Source organism: Felis catus, chromosome C1 (assembly GCF_018350175.1).
Source record: "Felis catus isolate Fca126 chromosome C1, F.catus_Fca126_mat1.0, whole genome shotgun sequence".
NCBI classification, from domain to species: domain Eukaryota; kingdom Metazoa; phylum Chordata; class Mammalia; order Carnivora; family Felidae; genus Felis; species Felis catus.
In genome coordinates, this window is record NC_058375.1 from 99,345,389 (window position 1) to 99,367,534 (window position 22,146).

The 22,146-nt window shown below is 46.8% G+C and overlaps 1 long non-coding RNA gene across 1 annotated transcript; it reads left to right on the forward strand.

Annotated features, from left to right (window-relative positions):
* Positions 1–10,387: 10,387 nt before the first annotated feature.
* LOC123379371 lies at positions 10,388–16,604 on the forward strand. Its single transcript, XR_006583760.1, has 4 exons — positions 10,388–10,506; positions 11,121–11,306; positions 15,151–15,223; positions 16,444–16,604. It is a non-coding gene; the product is annotated as an uncharacterized LOC123379371 (long non-coding RNA).
* Positions 16,605–22,146: the final 5,542 nt, after the last annotated feature.

Here is a 22,146-nt window from a genome sequence, read left to right on the forward strand (position 1 = left end):
AATCTCTGGGTTTTTTTATTATAATTTTAGCCCATTTACATTTAAGTAGTTACTGATAAGATAGGATTTAATTTTTCCTTTTGCTATTTTTTTTTCCTGTGTGTCTTATGGATTTTTTTGTTCCTCTATGCCTTCATTACTGCCTTCCTTTGTGTTCAATATTTTCTAGCATAGAACATCCCCTTGCTGTTCCTTTATATATACATATACAACATATATGTGTGTGTATATATGTGTGCGTGTGTGTATATATGTGTATTTTTTTCCATAGTGGTTGGCCAGAGGATAACAGGATCTTAAAACAGTCTAGCGTGGGTTAACACCCTGCATGTGTATAGTACATTCTCATTTACATTTTTTATTTAATTCTAAGGAAGGAGTAAGTAAGAAATCTGGGCTAGAAACCCTTTCTCTATTTTGGCCCTGGGACCTGTTCAGAGCAATGTTACTCATGCATAAGGCTCCTCTGAGGGCAAATTATAGCCATGTGAGAGAGATCCTTTCCTGATTCCCAGGGTATAGATTTTCAGGGTTATCATAACAACTTTGTATGGACTTTCGAGCTGCCAAAGTGGATTCGAATACATCAGTGATTCTCAAAGTGTGGTCTGAGTATCTCTGAATGTCCATGAGATGCTTTCAGGAAATCCTTAAGGACAAAATTATTTTCATAATAGTACCAAGAGGCTACTCGCCCTTTTTAGCTCTCGTTCTCTCACAAGAGTATAGTAGAATTGTCTAGAGGTTACATGGCATGTGATATAACGGATCGAATGCAGAAGCAGATAGGAGAAATTAGTGTCCCTATTAAACCAGGCATTAAAGAGAGTTGCAAAACTGCAATACAATGATACTCTTTTCTCTAAGTTGTTTTTGAGAATACAGTGATATTTCATAAAACAGGTTGTTGATATTCGCGTAAATGGCTTTATTATTGTTAAGTTTAAATGAGTTTTTTTTTAATTTCCCAGTTTTAATTTATACTGTGGTAAATATGGATATGGCACATTTCAACAAAAGCTTGTTTGTGTTCTTGATAACCTTTAAGAGTACAGGGGCGCCGGGGTGGCGCAGTCGGTTAAGCGTCCGACTTCAGCCAGGTCACGATCTCGCGGTCCGGGAGTTCGAGCCCCGCGTCAGGCTCTGAGCTGATGGCTCAGAGCCTGGAGCCTGTTTCTGATTCTGTGTCTCCCTCTCTCTCTGCCCCTCCCCCGTTCATGCTCTGTCTCTCTCTGTCCCCAAAATAAATAAACGTTGAAAAAAAAAATTAAAAAAAAAAAAAGAGTATAAAGCGGTCCTGAAACCAAAAATTCCGAGAGCTGCTGACATTTTTATCGCAGCCCTCACGACAGCACTGTATGGAAAGCAGGACGAGTTCGCTCGTTTGCTGTCGTGGCTCCTGGGATGGAGAACCTGAGGCTGTGGGCCTAGAGCTATACCTGGAAGGACTGGATTTAGTAGGAAAGCAGTCTATGATTCTGAGGTTAGAGCCAAACCAATTAACTGGAGTGACACTTTCTGGGAGCTGTAAACTCTTGGTGGCCATCGACAGTGCTGGCCTCTCCCATGTTCTGGATACTTTTTGCATACTGGCTTCCATGAGTGTTGCTAGTTTCACAAATGGCTCCTCTTCTTCCACCTACCCCTTAAATATTCCTATTACCCCACATCCTATCCTCAGCCCTCTTCTGGTCTCCCTCTAGACTCTCCCTAGATGAGTTTACCCGCCATTATATATGATGATTCCCAAATATGCCTCTCCAGCTCAGATCTGTCTCTTGAACTTCATAGCAACGTACTGGATGTGTCCACCCAGATATCCCTCAGATGTTTTAAACCCACATGCTCAAAACTCTCTAATCACTAGGCATTCAGTATATCGCAGTAGGCACAGGTAATGTGACAGCAGACAAGACATAACTGCTTTTCTCAAGGAAAGAGCAATCTAATAGAGATGACCGGGTGGTCCAAAGCCAACTTCTGTATTTGGGGGTCTGGTTTAGTATGACTGCCATTGGTCCAATCACCCAAGACTCCCCCTCCTTCTTCCCCAGCCTCTCCATCCAGTGAGTCACCAGTCCTGTGCATTTTATTTCTGTAATGTCTCTCCAGCCTTCACTTCTCTCCGTCCCTACTGCAACTCCCTCAGATCAAGAGATCTTATGTCTCTTGTGGATGATTGCAATAATCTCCTAACCATTCCCTTTGTCTCCTGTCTCGTCCCCATTTCCTTCCTACTTCACACTGCTGTTTGAGTGCTCATTTTATAATGTCACATCTGCTTTCCTTGCTTCCATGCTAAACCTCTTCAATGACTCCCTCTTCTTGGTGAAATAATATCCATGGTCATTAGCTTGCCTCAAAAGGTTCTCCGGGAACTGACATTTGCATCATTTCCTATCACTTCTCTGAATTTGTCCAAGATATTTCAAATAGCCAGATATTTGAAGATATTTCTTCAAAAGCTTCAACAGCTTCAAATAGCAAGATAGTCCAAGATATTTCTGATAGCAAGAATGCCCTCCTTGGGGCACCTGGGTGGCTCAGTCAGTTAAGCCTCCGACTTGCGCTCAGGTCATGATCTCATGGTTCGTGGGTTCGAGCTCCATGTCAGGTTCTGTGCTGACTGTTTGGAGCCTGGAGCCTGCTTCGGATTCTGTGTCTCCCTCTCTCTCTGCCCCTCCCCTGCTTGTGCTCTGTCTCTCTCTCTCTCTCTCAAAAATAAACAAACATTAAAAAAAAAAGAATGCCCTCCTTAATTACCTGGTCATCCTTTATAATCCTTCTAAAGCGTAAGTTGTGGGTTTTTGGTGTTGTTTTTTTTTTTTTTTTTGACCTTCCCAAGGAGTCTTGATTATTCTCCCTTTTGGGAGATATATTAATATATCTTGCACAGATCTCCCTTCATTATGGTACTTATTACATTACAGTATAATTTTCTCTTTCCACATCTATATCCCTCTCTGGACTGAACACCTCAATGGCAGGCACTGTCTTATTCATCTTTGTATCGCTAGACCTAGCCCAGTACCGGGCATGGACTGGGCACTAAATAAATATTTATTGACTTAATGTTGAAGGTCTGTCAAATATGGCTCACACTCACCCTTCTTCCTATTTTCTAAATTTAGAATTCCTTCCCATTCTCCATCCAATCACCCAAGCCCAAAACGCAGGTGCCTCTATAAATAATAGATTCCACACTCTTCTTTATTCCCGATAGCTAATAAATCACCAGTCCAGTCTATTCTGTCTCTCTACCCTCTCTCCAGTTTGTCAGGTGCCCTCCACCACCACCTTAGAGAAATCTTCTAACCCTTAAGAACACAATGGCCATATTTCCAACCTCAAAAATTGGGACATAACATTTTTGTGTCACTTCCGGATATGAGGTATTCTGATAAACAGAAGTAAGTTCTAAAAAAGGTTGAGGGGCGCCTGGGTGGCGCAGTTGGTTAAGCGTCCGGCTTCAGCCAGGTCACGATCTCGCGCTCCGTGAGTTCGAGCCCCGCGTCGGGCTCTGGGCTGATGGCTCGGAGCCTGGAGCCTGTTTCCGATTCTGTGTCTCCCTCTCTCTCTGCCCCTCCCCCGTTCATGCTCTGTCTCTCTCTGTCCCAAAAATAAATAAACATTGAAAAAAAAAATCTTTAAAAAAGGTTGAAATTCTCAAAATGGTTTCAGCGATTTCCAGGGACAGCAGTAGAGAATATTCGAAATCAACACGTCACTAAGAATTCAGGTTGGGTAGTCATTTAGCTTTGGTCACAAGGTTCCTGGGCCCCTGTTTTAAGAGTCTCAGACCAGGGGCACCTGGGTGGCCCAGTCGGTTGGGCGTTCGACTTCGGCTGAGGTCATGAGCTCACCATTGTGGGTTCGAGCCCCACGTCAGGCTCTGTGCTGACAGCTCGGAGCCTGGCACCTGCTTTGGAGTCTGTGCCTCCCTCTCTCTCTGCCCCTCCCCTGCTTACACTCTGTCTCTCTCTCTCTCTCTCTTTCCCTCTCTCTCTCTCTCAAAAATAAATACAAATTAAAAAAGAAAAGAGTCTCAGACCTTAAGCTATTTATCATTTAGGTGACAAAGGACAAATGCACAGACAAGAATAACTAAAAATACCATATTGTAAGTACCAAATAAATGAGGAGGTAATTGAAGAGAGACACACAGAGGAGATATGACCTGAGCTGGGCTTTAAGGTCCTTGCAGAAGAGGTGGGCCAGTTCACAAAGACTGCCCACGTGGAAACACCTCAAGTCCAGTCACCACTAAAGGAAATGGATCCTTGTTCACCAGCCAAGGTTGACTGACCAGAGGAAGTTGATTGAAGGGTGGTATGTCCTTGGGCAGTCTGAGATCTATGACTTGGACCTACATAAAAAGACGAGCTGTGTCAATGAGACTTCTTTCTGGAATGGGAAATTGGGAAACCAAGATGGGAGATCTGGCAGCCCAGGCTGGCCTGAAAAGACTTGCTTCAAGTGTTACCTTGAGGCAAAGGTGGGGCTGGAGGGTCCAGGGCTAGCTAAAGCCAAGTGTAAGCCAAGGTCATAAAGAAATAGAAACCATGAGTAGACAGAACAAGTCGGTCTACAAAGGAGTCAATACTCAATATAAGTGGTAACAGCATCAGAAGAAGACCGTGAAATGAGAGACTTGGAGCAGCCGGTCCCGGGATCCACCTCGGAACTTCGTGCATTGCGGGCTCCAGTCCTTAGAGCCGCTCCTGAAACATTTTTCCCTGGTGATTGTTTGAATGCTGTTGCTTGCAAGCTAAGAGATGAACTGAAACCGATTTGATTGGAAGGAGCAGAGGGAGAGAGAATTCCAGGAGGTTGAGTTTCTTGTGGACTACTCAGGAAAGGGTAGAAAGGGATTTTTTTTTTTTAATTTTTATTTATTTTTGAGAGAGACAGAGAGCAAGTGGGGGAGGGGCAGAGAGAGAGGGGGACACAGAATTTGCCTGAAGCAGGCTCCAGGCTCTGAGCTGTCAGGATGCGGGGCTCGAACTCAAGAACCGTGAGATCATGCCCTGGGCTGAAGTTGGACACTCAACCGACTGAGCCACCCAGGCGCCCTGGGGGATTTTTTTATTTTTTAAAGTAGAAGGTAAAAATGATGGGAACACCTTAAATTTTGAAATCAGCCGACCGGTATTTGGCGAGTGACTGAACGAAGTCATGCGTGTAGGTGAAGGCCAGAAAGGAAACAACTCTGAATACCCAGGATCAAGCCTACAGTCTTGATCCCACGGGCAATAGGAAATGATGGCAGCTTGGAACCGGAAGAAGACACCATCAGGATGGAATCTGCAAAATCATGAAGGTCTTGGGAGACACAGCATTTGCCAACACAGAAGCATACTTCTCCCAGCCCTGCAAAGCTGGACCGTGGGTAGCATGCGGCTGACGGAAGAACGCGAAGCAGCCTGGGGTTGGGAAACGGAACTACCGATGAGGGTTGGCCTGAGGGAGGCTTCCCCCCAGACAACCTAGAAGCTAGGAAAAACGGCCAGAGACCTCCAGCCGTAAGATCAGCGAAGGTCGCCTCCGTGGGCACGCCCGTGCCTGATCAGTGCTAAAGGGGCCCATTATGACAGGGACCGTAGAGTCCCCTGTGGACTTCCGTGTAGGGCCCAGATGTCAGCTGTCTCCTCGTCCTCTGAACCGGGCATTTGCAACAGCTGTCTGTTTCACATCACGTCAACTCGGACACGGATTTCAGCAACTCTTTAAATGCCGCCCTCCAATCCCCTCACGTTACATTAATGAGCAGTGGAGAATCTCCTGACAGTTGCTCGAGGGAGGTAAAGTTGCACCACCCACAGCAAACAATTTCAAACACACAAACAACCAGACATGTATGTTCTGTGAAGGTGGGGGAGGGGCAGAGAGAGAGGGAGACACAGAATCCGAAGCAGGCTCCAGGCTCCGAGCTGTCAGCACAGAGCCCGACGCGGGGCTCGAACCCACAAACTGTGAGATCATGATCTGAGCCGAAGTCGGACACCTCACGGACTGAGCCACCCAGGTGCCCCTGGGCTTTCTTCTTCAACCCATCCCCCCTAATCTAGTCTCCTGGATCTCTCTCCCTCTGTTCTGTTATGCAAAGTCATTCTGTTGTGTCCTAGCTCCTATCCCGCCCGAAATGTGCAAACCCAAACCCAAAACACAGTTTGGATAAGTAAGCTGTGTCCCACACGGTTTATAGGACCCACCTTTCTTAAGGTGACAACTGAGGTTATTAATAAAGCATTTTTTGTGGTTGCACACACGGCCATAAGCATACAGATCAGTATCTTCCAACATGGCACCAGCTGTGTTTTCTTGGCCCTATCACTTTGCTCTGCGGGCTTCTGTTTCTTATTCTTTAACACAGAGGCACCGGTGGGTCAATCTGGGTGAATCCCATCTACCGCCCAGCTCTCTGGAGTCCGCATAAGAGTCAAGTGGAAGGACGGCTGGGGGCGGGGCAGAGGGAGGAACCAGCTCTTGAAGCTCTGGCTTTGGTGCAGGTGGGGGGGGTGGGGAAGGGTGAGGGAGGAAGGGGTCGGCAGGCAGATTCCAGTGGGCAGGGAGAGCGAGGTGTTGGCCTGCCCGCAGCCCGGCTGCCCCCCTCCAGCAGGCATGATGCAGCCGGAACGCAGAGCGAGGAGGAAAAACGGCTTTGTCTCCGCAGCCGCCCACGCTCTGACTGCATTAAGGCTCACACTGGGCCCGCAAGGACTTTTTGATGAAGTGGAGCAGCAGAGCACGGCCGCCTTTGCAGGATGCTCTTTTCTCCTCCTCGGCCCTCCCCTTAAAGCGCATTTTCTGGATGCCATTTTCACTCTCAGCCCTCCGCAGCTCCTCAGGAAGAGGGGAGTGGGGAAAATCCAGTCCCAGGGACAGCCCAGTGGCTCGTTTCTCTGGGAACACCTATGGATGTCTACTGTATCGGGCAGGAACAGAACAAAGTCACTTCTATCTCCGGCTTTCCTAAAGGCTTTGTGTGCCTCAGAAGCTGGTTATTGTTGTATTATTAAAGCCCCAGCAGGCCGGCCCAAGGCTTGGATACACTAGAGCTGTCCCAGGCAGCTTCAGCTAGTTCAGACTTTCATCCTGTGACCCAGCCTGACTCCTGGTTCATCGCATCCCAGGAAGGGGGAGCAGGAGGGAGAGGCCAGGCTCTTCTAGAAGGTGCCCTGGGCTTCTCACCAAACCGGTCTGTCCAGTTCCCAGGAATCATTCTGAGCCAGGATCCATGTTGCCAACATTGTGTTTCTTAAAGCTCTAGCAGTGTAAAGGTGGGGGTGGGGGTGGGGGGAGGAAGTGTTGCATAAGGACATATCTAAAACCAGATCCTCCCGGGTTTCAGCCAGCGGCTTGCTCAGGGGAAGTTGGGAGGACCAAGGGTTAGGCGTGACGCCGGTGACTGAAAACGGAGGGTTGGGGTGGGAACTGCATGGGGCATGGTTTGCTTAGCGTAGGTTTGAACACAGGTTTGTTCCAGCTTGTCGCAATGTCCTAGTCACACCTGTGAGCTTTGTCATCTCTCCCAACCCCTATTTCACAGATGAGAAGGAAGCTCAAAGAAGCAAGGTCATTCCCATGAACTGGCGTCCACTGAGATAGCCACTACCTGGATACATGCTGAGCGTGCACGGGCGTTCATTCTTTGCAGGTGCCCTTTAAAAGGCAGTGCCCAGGCCCTGGGGGGCTCAGTCGGTTGAGTGTCCGACTTTGGCTCAGGTCATGATCTCACTGGTCACGAGTTCGAGCCCCACTGACAGCTCAGAGCCTGGGGCTGCTTCAGATTCTGTGTCTCCCTCTGTCTCTACCCCTCCCCTGCTCACTCGCGCTCTCTCTCTCTCTCTCAAAAATAAATAAACATTAAAAAAAAAAAAAGGCAGTGCCAGTTTAATGCTAGCATGGGACACATAAGTCCTAGGAAGGCACGGACTGTATTTTTCACTAGGTTTTATGTGGCACATTGCAAGCCTCGGGCATAGTTGGGAGATTTGCTTCTGGACAAACCCTGAAAAAAAGGAAGATCACCGTCACATCCTCCAACCGGCTCCCCTGCGCTTTGTCTCATGTACATGTGGGAAAAGTGGAGCTGGAGAGGGTGCCGCATGACAGAGCAGCAAAGCATCACCAGGGATGGTTGTACAGCCTGTGCACTCCACAAAAGACCTGGAAGAGGGACGAAGCAGTGGCCCAAATCCACACTGTCTTCCACTTAATGAGGCACGGCCCTAGTGAAGTGCTCCTTGTCCTTGTGGTCTCACGTCAAGTTAATCCTTAAGTAGAAAGCCTTTCTTCTCTACTGGCCCTTCCTCTGTTCTTCCCTTCTACCTCACTCCTAGTCGCTAAAGCCTTCCCCTTTGGTGTTGTTTGTTTGTTTTTAAATTTATGTTTTCCTTGTTAAGCTGTAACCACCAAACCAGTGATGAGCCCATTTTCAGGCTGCCTGTTCCACCTTCTGGACATGGTGTCCCCATGATACTTCTGGCTGCCTCTGTCCACGTGCCTCTTCCTCCAGGAAGACCTCCCTGGCTGTTACCTTCTCCCCCAAACATCCCACCCCAGGGTAGGAGGCCCATCACCCTTAACATCCTAGGCACACCCTACGGGAGCTCTCCGCGTACCTTGAAATGACCTGTTTGCAAGCCCACCTTCCCCTTAGATCTGCCCTGTCAAATATGTTAGCCCCTGGCCACATGCGGTTGCTGAGCACTTGAACTCTGTCCAGGCTGAATAGAAATGTGTTGTAAGTGTAAGATACATACAGGATGGGCACAGCATGGAAAAATAATGTAAGATATCTCATTGATAGTTTTTATAGTGATTACGTCCTGTTGAAATTATAATCTGGATATATTGGGTTAAAGGTCTGATGTAAATTAATTTCACCTGTCTCTTTTTCCATTTTTTTCTATGGCTACTGGAAGAACAGCACTGCTTAGACTGTAAGCCCGTACGGGTCAGGGACCAGGTCTAACTCCTCTTTGGAGCCCCAGCACCTAATACAGACACCCACTGGGAGCTGAGAACGTCTGTGCAGTAATACAGACGTCACCTCATACATACGGTCCCTGTTGCTGCCTCCCTGTCTGTCTCTACCAGGACCCTTTGTGGGCACCGAGCACAGGGGCTGTGCCCCACCTGTCACAGCGCTTGGCAAGAGGCAGGTGCAGAAGAAATGTTTAAGAATGGAGGTAGAGGAAGTGCTATCTAACTATGTGGGTAGAGGATGTTTAAAAATTTAATCTTGCTTTAATTCTACGCGGGGATCACGGATGTGTATGGAAACGTGAAAGGCGGGATAAACGTGGAATAGCCACAACAGCCTGGATGGACTTTTCCGAGTTAAGGCAGAGGAAGCAGCAGAGCGGGCCCGGCAAGAGGGATAGTAGTGGCTGTGCTCCCAAGGCCAGCATAGCAGTCTCTCACATGAGGAGCTAACTTGTTAAAAAGCCAGCAGTTAGAGAAACCCTTCTGGGGGATTATAAAATTATATATATAAAATACAATATATAAATATATAAATATATAAACATTTTCTGAATATAGAAATAAAACTGGCTCATTAAAAAAAAAAAAAAAAAGACCAAAAACCAGGGCACCTGGGTGGCTCAGTCAGGTAAGCGTCCGCCTTCGGCTCAGGTCATGATCTCGAGGTCTGTGAGTTCAAGCCCCACGTCGGGCTCCGTGCTGACAGCTCAGAGCCTGGAGCCTGCTTGGGATCCTGTGTCTCCCTCTGCCTCTGCCCCTCCCCCGCTCATGCTCGCGCTCTCTCTCTCTCTCTCTCTCTCTCTCTCTCAAAAAAAAAAAATAAATAAACATTTAAAAAAAATTTAAAAGACCAAAAACCACAAAAAAGGGAAAAGTCTGTGATCCCACTCCAAACAGTAACCCGATAACCACTAATAACGGGTTGTTGCTACTTCTAGGTTTTTTCATCACGCAAATACTTTCCTTTTGCTTTTTTTTTTTTTAACGTAAATGAGATTATATTCTAAATAACATTCTGCATCTTTTTTCTGATGTTAATTTACCTATTTTTGAGGGAACGAGTGGGGTGTTTATTTTTGAGAGAACGAGGCGGGGAGGGGCAGAGAAAAGGGAGAGAGAGAATCCCAAGCAGGCTCCGCAGGGACAGCACAGAGTCCTATGCGGGCTCGTGCGTCTCACGGCCCTGGGATCATGACCTGAGCTGAAATCAACCGACTGAGCCACCCAGGCCCCCCTGCATCTTGCTCTTTAAACATTTAGGACATTTTTTTCATGTCCACACGTATAGATCTCTTCAATTCTTTTTAGCTGTAGCAGGGCTCCACTTAATTTAAATAACTCCCTTATTATTGGACTTCAGCAATAAGGATACACACTTTTTTTTTTTACTCTTGCAGGCAGGCTGTAGCAAACATCCTCAGACGCATCTTTGCAACTTTTGTATTTACCGAGGAACAAAAATAGCTTCATTTGTGTCCTAATGAGGATGATGAAGCCATCAGAATAGGACCACCCGTAGGTTTTTTAAAAAACAGATTGGGGTGAGGGGGTATATGGAGGAGGGTGGGGATGATAATGGTGGATGTTTGGGCTTCGTTTGGGGGTTCTTGGAATAATGGAAACAAAAGTCCAGTTTAGCATGAATCTCATCTTCCAGCTCTAGAATTTTTTTTTTAATGTTTATTTTGGGGACAGAGAGAGACAGAGCATGAATGGGGGAGGGGCAGAGAGAGAGGGAGACACAGAATCGGAAGCAGGCTCCAGGCTCTGAACCGTCAGCCCAGAGCCTGACGCGGGGCTCGAACTCACGGACCGCGAGATCGTGACCTGAGCTGAAGTCGGACGCTTAACCGACTGAGCCACTCAGGCGCCCCGCAGCTCTAGAATTCTAAAACTATTGCTTTTCAATTTAATCTAAAAGCTCAGTTTTGAATCGGACTGTGTGAAGTTCAAGAACATTATCTTACTTATATCCCAGTAAGATCTCTAACTGGATACACCCCTCGGTCTGGCATTCAGTGGGTCAGTTTCCACTTTTTCCTATTGAAGCACTTACAGGTTCTTTAATTACACAGGTAACTATGGTTTGAAATTCAAAACAACAGTGTGTCTTTCATATTTCTCCTCAGAAAGAAAAATCCAACAGTAAACAACACCACTAGAGTTTCTCCTCTGCCACCAGTCGCACCTAGATGCCCTCCTGGCTCTGCAGTGTAGATAAGTCACTGATCTCTCCCCACCTGTGAAATGGTGCCGCCTCCCTTGAATCACTATCGTCTGGATTACAGACGATTTGTGTAAAGCACGGGAAGAAGGTACGTATTCAAATAACGGCAGTTCGCATTCTTTTTCGATCGAAACAGCCAGGATTAAATAGCAAGCAAAAGAGAGAAAAGTAGCTCAAGAAATCTAAGTGGCCCCTTTGGACATTTTTAGTGGCTGAAGGCAATTAAGGGAGCGCTACCTGCCAAGTTCTGTGTGAAGGATTTCACCTACGTTGATCGCTCTACTGAATTCTCGTGACAGAGTTAAGAAAGAAGCCATCTTTTCCCGTTTCGTGGATTGAAAAGCTGAGGCCCATGTTTAATGTTTCTCAGATTTATCAAACGAGCAGACGGATAAGCTGGTATTAAAACTCCAATCATTTTGTCCCAAACCTACGCGGGTCCAGGTTCCAGATGGCTGTCCACTGCACCTGACCGCCTCGTGAAGCTTAGCAGGGTCCTGCTTCCTTCCCGGCTCCTGCACATCTCTCTTCCCTGACTCCACTCTGACCATGGCAGCAAATTCAGGGCCTTCCTCTTGCCATTTGATTCTCCACTGTACCAGTCAGGACTCTCTCAGCTGCAAGTCACAGAAAGGCACTCAGCACATCAGGAACAAAATGGCCCCCTGCACATGAAAAGTCTGAAGGTGGACTTGGGCTCGAGGCATGGCTGCACCCGGGGGCTCAGATCGTAGCATCAGGCTCTGTCTATCTCCCCCATCTCTCCGGGTCCTGGGACTGGCTTTAGTCTCCAAGGGCTCTCTCCTCTGGCCAGAAAACTTACAGCTCGTGACCCCAAGGATGGAAGATAAAAAGAACACCCTTTGTGTCTTGCGTTGTCTATATTGTCCACATGTCGAATCTTAGTGAACATTCGCATGCCCATTCCTCAGTCAATCACTGTGGCTTGAGGTGTGGTGTACCCTGTTGGCCAGGCTCCCGTCTCAGACCCACCTGGGTGACTAGGAATTTGGGGGTCACACGGAATGGTCCCCTGCAGAACACAGAGTCCTGTAAAGAAAGCAAGGGTGAGGGGCGCCTGGGTGGCTCAGTCGGTTGAGCGTCCGACTTCGGCTCAGGTCACGATCTTGCAGTCCGTGAGTTCGAGCCCCGCGTCGGGCTCTGGGCTGATGGCTCAGAGCCTGGAGCCTGCTTCCGATTCTGTGTCTCCCTCTCTCTCTGCCCCTCCCCCGTTCATGCTCTGTCTCTCTCTGTCTCAAAAATAAATAAAAAAAAAAAAGTTAAAAAAAATTTTTTTTAAATAAAAAAAGAAAGCAAGGGTGAAAGAAGCCCTTGCTAGACCCGAGCCACGGATATCTTCTGCAGAATTCTTTCTCTTTTTCCCTCAACAACAGCTCATGAGCTCTGTTTTTGGCCTGAGAAAAGCTCATACTTCAGATGCATAGGGATTCTGTAATGGTTTCTTTTTTGTGTATTTTTCTTGCATCTTTATGTACAGTCTCTACACGTTGTCTGCAAATCCCACTGAACATGATGTATCCTGACCCCTCTTCCCACCTGATTAGTGTAATAGCGCTGGCGCCTTTGAGGCTTTTGGCTGCAATCACCAAAAGTCCTACCTAAAATGGCTTCGCCAGTGAGGACAGTGTCCTTTCCCACACGTAAGGAAGTCCCGGCTGAGGCAGCTCCAGAGCTGCTGGAGTCCGTGGCTCACACTCTCTCCGTCCTCTCTGCCATCATCTGTGTGTCAGCTTTGTCCTCGGTGCGTTCCTCTCAAGGCTGCGGGATGGCCACATCGTCCCGGCTCCCACACCCAGACGTGACGGTATCCTGCAGACGACAAAACTCTGACCTGCCTTGTACGTCACCTGCCCCACCTGAGTCACCTGAGTTAGCCGGCCTGCACTGTCCAATAGATGGGACGATGGACGCTTACATTTTAATTCATTAGCATTCCAGACAATCAACAGTTCTAGGCGCTCTGGGGGCTCAGTCGGTTGAGTGTCAGACTTCGGCTCAGGTCGTGATCTCACGGTCCGTGAGTTCGAGCCCCGCGACGGGCTCTGTGCTGACCGCTCGGAGCCTGGAGCCCGCTTCGGATTCTGTGTCTCCCTCTTGCTCTCTGCCCCTCCCCCGCTCACACTCTGTGTCTCAAAAATGAATAAATATAACAAAAAAAAAGAAAAGAGAATCAACATTTCCTCAGTCACACCAGCACATTTCCGCTATCAGAGACACTCTATTGGATTTTCCCCTTAAACCAATCAACAGCAAGGTGACTATGATTACTATGACTGTTAAGAAAAGCGTTAAGAGTGGAGCCACCATTGGTAGTTACCAAGCTCCAGTTTTGTGCCTTGACCTTGCAGGGACTGGGAATACAAAGATAGACCTTGGTCCTTACCCTCAAAATTGTACACCCTAGCAGGGGTGACAGGCGTGTCCAGACACCAGAGTGAAGACCAGAACCGATCAAAGGGCTGAGTGCTCTACTCAGGGAGCGATTGTTTCTGGGGGAGAGCAGGGAAGGCCACCTCCAGAGCACTTACGTGGCCAGACAAGCAAAAACGAAGGTTAAGAAAGGTAGGAAAACAGGAGTGGGGCACGTTGCCTTAAAGAAGCTGAGTCCTTGGGGCACCTGGGTGGCGCAGTCGGTTAAGCGTCCGACTTCAGCCAGGTCACGATCTCGCGGTCTGTGAGTTCGAGCCCCGCGTCGGGCTCTGGGCTGATGGCTCGGAGCCTGGAGGCTGTTTCCGATTCTGTGTCTCCCTCTCTCTCTGCCCCTCCCCCGTTCATGCTCTCTCTCTCTCTGTCCCAAAAATAAATAAAAGTTGAAAAAAAAATTTTAAAAAAAAGAAGCTGAGTCCAGCCCAAAGTTAAAAACCAGACTCCGAAACATCAGAATTTCAGGATATTTTAAATCTTTTTTTTTTTTTTTTTGGTTTTCTTCAAGTTCATAGTGAAACAAGTCATTAGGATAGATTGTTAAAGGGGCTCCAGGCCAACAGCCCTTTGTGGGGGATCCGAACCCTCCATGAGAACTTTACCTTTATTGTATATATATTCTTAAGTTTATTTTGGGAGAGACAGTGTGCCAGCAGGGGAGGGGCAGAGAGAGGGAGAGAGAATATCCCAAGCAGGCTCCGCACTGTCGGCACAGAGCCCGACTCAGGGTTCCAGCTCACAAACCATGAGATCGTGACTTGAGCCGCGATCAGGAGTTGGACACTTAACGGACTGAGCCACCCAGGCACCCCGAGAATTTTACCTCTAATGAGGCTTTCTTCCTTTGGTCAGCAGACTGTCCCCTGTGTGTTACTTGATGTCTGCAGAACATTCATATTTGTTATGATGCAACTGTCCGCATTTAAATGTAAACGTTATGTTTACGCTGTAACAGAGTGACTGGTTTTTAATGATGTCATTTCAAGAGATTACTGGGTTGCTTTTCCAGGGGCGTCTTGGCTGGTAGATGGGCTGCAGTGGCCAGCAGACAATATCACATCCTGTTAACAGCAACTGATCCTTTCTCCCCGGGAGCCCAGTGCAGCAGGACACATCCTCTCGTGCTCCTGCTGCCCTTAGCTCCGCTGGACCCCGCTGAGGAAACCATTGGTCCCCTCTAGACCAGGCGTGTCGGACTCCTGGCTTGTCCGTTTGCCCAGACAGCACCCTCACCTCCGTCCTCAGAGGCATGTGCCATGCCCTGTCCAGAGTGTTGAGAGCCACAATTCTCTGTCTTCCAAGCAGCAGAGACCTCGCCCTCACCACCAAGTCAATGCAGCTTAACCTTCAGGACTCTCATCTGCATCGGCCCCTTCCAAGGCCCTGCAGGGTTTTACCAAGGGGTTCACGTGGCCATATGTTGTAAAATTTGCAAAAACAGTACATTTGCATTGCAACTGATTAAGAATACTGCTTCTTTTACTCAGATTCCCACTCTTTCACGTAACTCTTCAGATGGGGCGACATTGGACGGATTTTTGGAACCCAGTTAAAGGGAAGGTAAGTGAAGGATGAGTTTAGTTTGGGTTTAGAAGCATATATTTGTGTAGGTCACAGTCACTTCCATGTACAGTTATGTTACTGCCAGTCAGCCGGAGAAAGAATTGCTTTCCAGAACATTCCTATCACCCACTATGCTGACTTGTCCACCATATCGGTACTTGGATGCAGCGCCTCGAGTCATATGGAAATATGAACACGTCTTGTAGCCCCACCACCAGGTATAAAATATATGAGGAGTAGAGGAGAAATAAAGTTCGAAATGTAGGGAGTCAGAGATAACATACGGAAAACTCTTCCAAATATCAGATACGGAAAATTGTTAAGTGAATGGTTCTGTTCTCCCAACACCTAATCAGACGAAGTCCTCTCTTATCAGGAAGATGTCTGATACCAGAGTGTATACAACTCCAAAAAATTAATCCCCTTTTGTTGCCGTTATTATTATTTTTTTTTTAATGTCTATTTATTTTTGAGAGAGAGAGAGTGAGAGCAGAGGAGGGGCAAAGAGAGAGGGAGACACAGAATCTGAAGCAGGCTCCAGGCTCTGAGCTGTCAGCACAGAGTCTGATGCGGGGCTCGAACTCAAGAACCGTGAGATCAAGACCTGAGCCGAAGTTAGATGCTCAACCGCCTTGGCCACCCAGGTGCCCCATTGCTGTTATTTTTAATAGCAATTGTGACAAACAGGATTTATGAGAATTCCTGTATTTATAGGGCATGTACTCCAAGCAGAAAAACAAAGCAAGTATCTTATAACAGTTCACATATGAGCTTTTTGAGAAAAGTTTTCTCAAATTTGAATACAATCGTAAAAATTTACATGACATTACCAATAACAAGTTGGGAAGCTAAAAGGAAAGTTTGTAAAGTAGCAACGATAAAGAAATATTTTTGATCAATCACTCTAGAGGCCTTAGGAAGGAAGGAAATATTGACTCTTCTCTCTTGAGATTGTGAGATCACAAAACCATAATCAAATGAAGAGGTAATGAGAAGTTTCGCAGCCAAAAGACGTTTTTAAAAGAAAAAGATTCTAAAGGTGTGCAGTTAGTAAAAGGCAATAATAATATAAGTCATAAAGCAGTTAATAAGAATATTTTATGTTGTTGATGTGTCAATTTTTTAAATTTATTGTGATTCTTTTCTAAATAAACATTTATATTTGTAACAAGTTTTTATTCATAATTTTGATTCTTTTTTTCTTTTGATTCCCCCAGTCTAAAGAGCTTTAGACTCAGGCCCTCTGTAAAACCTGGATCCCTGGCTGTTCAAGGGAGAAAGTGAGGTAATACTCAAGCAAACGTTTGTTTCACCCAAGCAGGTGAGTCTGTGGTCTTGTGGAAGTTTCCACTTTAAAAAAAGACACATTTGTGGGGCGCCCGGGTGGCTCAGCCAGTTGAGCGGCTGACTTCGGCTCAGGTCATGATCTCACGGTTCACGGGTTGGAGCCCCGAGTCGGGCTCTGTGCTGACAGCTCGGAGCCTGGAGCCTGCTTTGGATTCTGTGTCTCCCTCTTTCTCTGCCTCTCTCCTTCTCAAAAATAAATAAACATTAAAATAGTAAAAAAAATAAAATAAAATAGAACTTTGGGTTAGGTGAGCTAACCGTTCCTTTCCGTGTTTCTGATTTTAACAGCTAAGTGTTGCTAAGTCAAGAAACTCCATGACTTGCTGCAGAGAACGCAGAAGAATGACATCAATTTTTAATTTGCAAATGAGTGCTGCTAACTTTGTGAAATCTGATTGTTCGCGTATGTAGGTTAAACATATCCCTCATGTATTATTCATGTTGTTTAATTATTTAATGCATCCTTTTTTCATAACAGGGCAAAGGTAAACTTTTGCACTGCCCCTTCTAGATAGTCACAAATTTGGCCTAAGTGGAATCCAAAGAAGTTACGCTTTTCTACTTTTTTTAAAGTTTATTTATTTTGAGAGAGAAAGAGAGGGAGAGTGTGCGTGCAAGTGGCGGTTGGGGGGGTGCAGGGAGAGAGAAAATCCCAAGCAGACTCCCCACTGCCGGTGCAGAGCATAACTCGGGGCTTGAACCCACAAACCGTGAGATCATGACCTGAGCCGATATCAGGAGTTGGACACTTAACTACCTGAGCCATCCAGGAGCCCTTATGCTTTGTTATTAAAACTGTGCCACCACCTTCATTTTTATATACTTTCTAATTTGTTTAAAAAAATTGTTTTAATGTTTATTATCGAGAGAGAGAGAGCAGAAGCGGGAGAGGGGCAGAGAGAGAGAGAGGGAGACACGGAATCGGTAGCAGGCTCCAGGCTCCAAGTTGTCAGCACAGAGCCTGACACGGGGGCTCGAACCCACAAACCGTGAGACCATGACCTGAGCCGAAGTTGGACGCTCACCCCACTGAGCCACCCAGGCACCCCAGTTTATACTTTCTCATTTTTAAGCTATCCTTGTAATATATATGATCCTACTTTGTCTCCATCAAATTCTTAGAGGCTACACGGAGCAGATAACTATCTCCATTTGATGGATTCAGAAATGGAGACAGAAAGAGGCAAAATGACTTTTCTATCCGTTTTAGTTGACTAGAGACGGAAACAGCTGGAAGACAGGTCCTCCGATGCCCACTCTCCGTATTAAGGTCAATACATAGAAATAAATAAGTCTGGGATGGATAGGAGGACCCTTTGGTTATCAGTTACTGGTATATATTAGCCAAAAGCTGTGGGTTTTCATGACAATGGGAACGTGGATGGCAGCATAAAGCCCATGCAACGTGGGGAGAGCGTTTATCCAATGTTGGGGGGCAGATCTCAAACTCATTTCAAACATGAGAGCAAAAGCCTGTAAGACTAGCCAGTCCCTGAAGATAAGTGACACATGGCCCTGAACCCCCCTGCCGGCCCCAGTGTGTGGCTGAATGTGCTGGCCGGGTTACGAGCACCATCAGATAGCTCCAAGTCTGTAGAACAAGATAGCATGTCTGGGCACGGGTTGGCTGGCTGGCGTGGGCTCCTTCTCACTGACCTGTTCTCTTCTGAGTGCTTGAGATTAGGCAGCGTATTCCGGCAGCATGAGAGAGGCCACGTGAAGGGGAGGACATGGGCACTTCCCGCAGCCGGTGCACCTGCTCAGGGGCCTCTATTCAAATATTGATGACCAGGAGCTCTGCCGCAATGGTGCACAGCCAGTGCCTCTCTGCTCCCTCCTTCGGTGGAACGGGAGGCCCCCCTGAGACGCAGGCCATTCAGGAGAAAGCGGTTTCTGACAAGTGCCCCTCTAAGAGCTCAGCTTGGAAGGTAGGACCGCTCACCAGTGTGTGTGCGCACAAGAGCCCTTGAGCTGAGTTTGGTGACTGGTTGTCTTGCAATCGTTGCTGGCTGTTCCTTTTTATGTCTGTATATACTTGAAACCGCATGGAACACCTTTTCGGCACGGGTGTCGTAGGGGACTCGGCCCTGGGCCTGAGCCAATCACTCGGTAAGGCCCGCAGTTATCAGGACTCACGCTTTGATGGGGCCTGTCCAGCCTAATTGGACAGTCACTGTCCTCCACGGCGACATCAGGCCCGTGGAGACACTTGAAGTCACCCACACAATCACAATTTCAGCCCCCGGTAACACAAATAAAATCCGAACGTAGTTAAAACGAGATTTGCAGTATTCAATTGGCGATTCTGGCTGCTCAGAGTTTTTAATGGAGAAAAACACATCTTGGTTTTATTATCCGCCCAGACACCGATTTGTAAGGTCTCTCCCTGCCTAACATTTAAGAATCGCTGGTAAAATTTCACTTTTTAGTGTTTTCTGTGCATCTAGACCATTCCCTAATCTGGCCTTTGTGAAAGATAACCTACAGCCATCAGAAAGGAGAACAGGGATGGTGTGGGGAAAGAGAACGCATACTTGAAGAACCCTATCTGAAGGGCAAGATCTGCACAATGCATGTGTCTTCAATACCTCCCCACAAACTTAGGAGGGCAGTATCAGAATCCCCTTTCTGGGGCGCCTGGGTGGCGCAGTCGGTTAAGCGTCCGACTTCAGCCAGGTCACGATCTCGCAGTCCGTGAGTTCGAGCCCCGCGTCGGGCTCTGGGCTGATGGCTCGGAGCCTGGAGCCTGTTTCCGATTCTGTGTCTCCCTCTCTCTCTGCCCCTCCCCCGTTCATGCTCTGTCTCTCTCTGTCCCAAAAATAAATAAACGTTGAAAAAAAAAAAAAGAATCCCCTTTCTACAGATGTGTATACTGAGGCTCCTGGGCCTTATGCAATTCACCCAAGGCTACGTAGACAATGGATACTGGCCTGCTGCATCCCTGAGACCCGTCTCCAATACCCAAATAGTTGAGCCATGTTTACGACAGCTAACCATTTTGTCAACTCTGGGGACTCTTCATCCCTCCGTAAATGAAATGCACTAAACACAGCAAATGAAGCAAATGAGTTGCTTCAAGGTTCGCAAGTCTGATATGTCACCACAGGAAAGCAGACTCATAAAATGTCGTGTGTGGTAAAACTACTCATAAAGGCTGATCTTCTGGACAAGACCTGAAAAGCAGACAGTTCATTTGTCTAACTGGTCCTTAGCATTAATGGACTTTGGCCAATGTCTCAGTAGCAGCATAAGCAGCATAAGGCATCTGGGAATTTAGACCAAAGACTTGCTCTTCAACTCGACTGTCAGGTGCTCTTAGTTTTGTCATTCAACTTTGCTGTGCTTTGTCCTGCTTTCTCTAGCTATAAAATGGGCACGATAAATTATCCTGGAGTGGTCATGAGACTTATATACGTGAAAGCTCTCTTCAAAGCTGTTATTCGGGTGTCTCAGATTTTATCTGAGAAATATAAGCAAGATGCAAAGTAGATTCACCGTTAATTAACGGCTGATGTTCACTGACTACTCTCTGCACGCAGGCATTGCGCTAAGGGCCTTCCAGCCACCATTTGACTTAATTCTGCCAACGCTATGAGAGGATTACCAGTATTTCCCCGTTTTGCAGATGGGAAATGCAAGGCACAGAAAAGCAAGCGACCTTCCAAGTCACATAGGTAGAAAGTGGTGGAGTCCCGTGAGATTCCAACTCAATGGTTTCTTTCCGGAGCCCATGAGGCTCTCCTGCCTTCCATATTGCAAGTTTGACAAAATGACAAGGTGTTAGACAATTCACCATCAAAGGGTAAACATTTGACCTCCATGCTCCCGCCAGAAGATTCCAGCTCACACATACACCTGACCACACTGGCCCCTAGAAGAGAGCCTTGTTAGTCCCTGGCACCGATGCGTTATGTCTCCGTTTTTGGCGGTTCCTGACCGGGCTCCTCTGGTTTCTTCCCCTCTACCACCACCCTCTGGCTTTTCCCTCTGCTGATTCTTGGTGCCTTGGAGACCTACTCACACTATTCCTCCCACCTACTCTCCCCAGAAGCCTTCCTAAACCCTGAGAGCAGGTTGCCTGTCTGCCTAGACCTTGTCTAGTGAAACCCTTTATGTCTGTGTCTGTGTCCCTGCTGTAGGCATCTCAAGGACTGCGTGGCGTCTCGGCCATCTCGGTAGCTTCAGCACCTCATATTACCCACATTCAAACTTGTCCACAGCGAGGCTCTGAAACTTGCTAGACAACAGGACCTTGGATTCGATCCCAGAACAGATGAGGACATATTAATGGAAAAATAGGTGAGATCCGAATAAAGTCTATAGGTAGGTTAATAGCATTGTACCAACTTTTATTTCCTAGTTTTGAAAAACGTACCATGGTTACGTAAGACAACACTAGAGGAAGCTGCATGGAGGTTATATGGGGACTCTCTACAGCATCTTTGCAGCTCTTCTGGAAATCTAAAACCATTGCAAAATAAAAAATTCAAAAATCCAGTCATTAGATGACTTTGTAGCATAGTGTTTAAAGCCATCTTTTTTTTTAAAAATATATAATTGTTTGTCAAATTGGCTAACATACAGTGTGTAAAGGGTGCTCTTGGTTTTTGAGGTAGATTCCCATGCTTCGTCGCTTACATACAACACCCAGTGCTCATCCCAACAAGTGTCCTCCTCAATGCCCATCACCCACTTTCCCCCCTCCCCCACCCCCCATCAACCCTCAGTTTGTTCTCTGTATTTAAGAGTCTCTTGTGGTTTGTCTCCCTCCCTCTCTGTAACTATTTTTCCCCTTCCCTTCCCCCCTGGTCTTCTGTTAAGTTTCTCAAGATCCACATATGAGTGAAAACATATGATATCTGTCCTTCTCTGCCTTATTTCACTCAGCATAATACCCTCCAGTTCCATCCACGTTGCTGCAAATGGCTAGATTTCATTCTTTCTCGTTGCCAAGTAGTATTCCATTGTATATATAAACCACATCTTCTTTATCCATTCGTCATTTGATGGACACTTAGGCTCTTTCCATAATTTGGCTATTGTTGAAAGTGCTGTTATAAACATTGGGGTACAAGTGCCCCGATGCATCAGCACTCCTGTATCCCTTGGGTAAATTCCTAGCAGTGCTATTGCTGGGCCGTAGGGTAGATCTATTTTTAATTCTTTAGGGAAACTCCACACTGTTCTCCTGAGTATAAAGCCACCCTTTTGCAGTAAGATAGACCTAAGTTAAAATCCAAATTCCAACTGAACTATTTATTACACGTCCTGTGTGATCTTAGGCAAATCACATAGACCTAAGAGGCTCTCTGAACTTTATTGTTAAATGGCCTGGCATAGTGCAAATAATCAATGATGGTTGTGTTATGATACGTTTTGGCTTCATAATAATAGTGTTATTACTGTAACAATATGCTAAGAATATGGCCCAAACTTTCCCTTTCAGACTTCCCCCCACTGCACACATCCCAGCATCCTGACATGCCCTTTACTTAACCAATATGTCTGAATGTTCTAGCCACTGTTCTGGCACTGGGATCCAGAAATGAACAAAATCTTTGTCTGCAAAGATT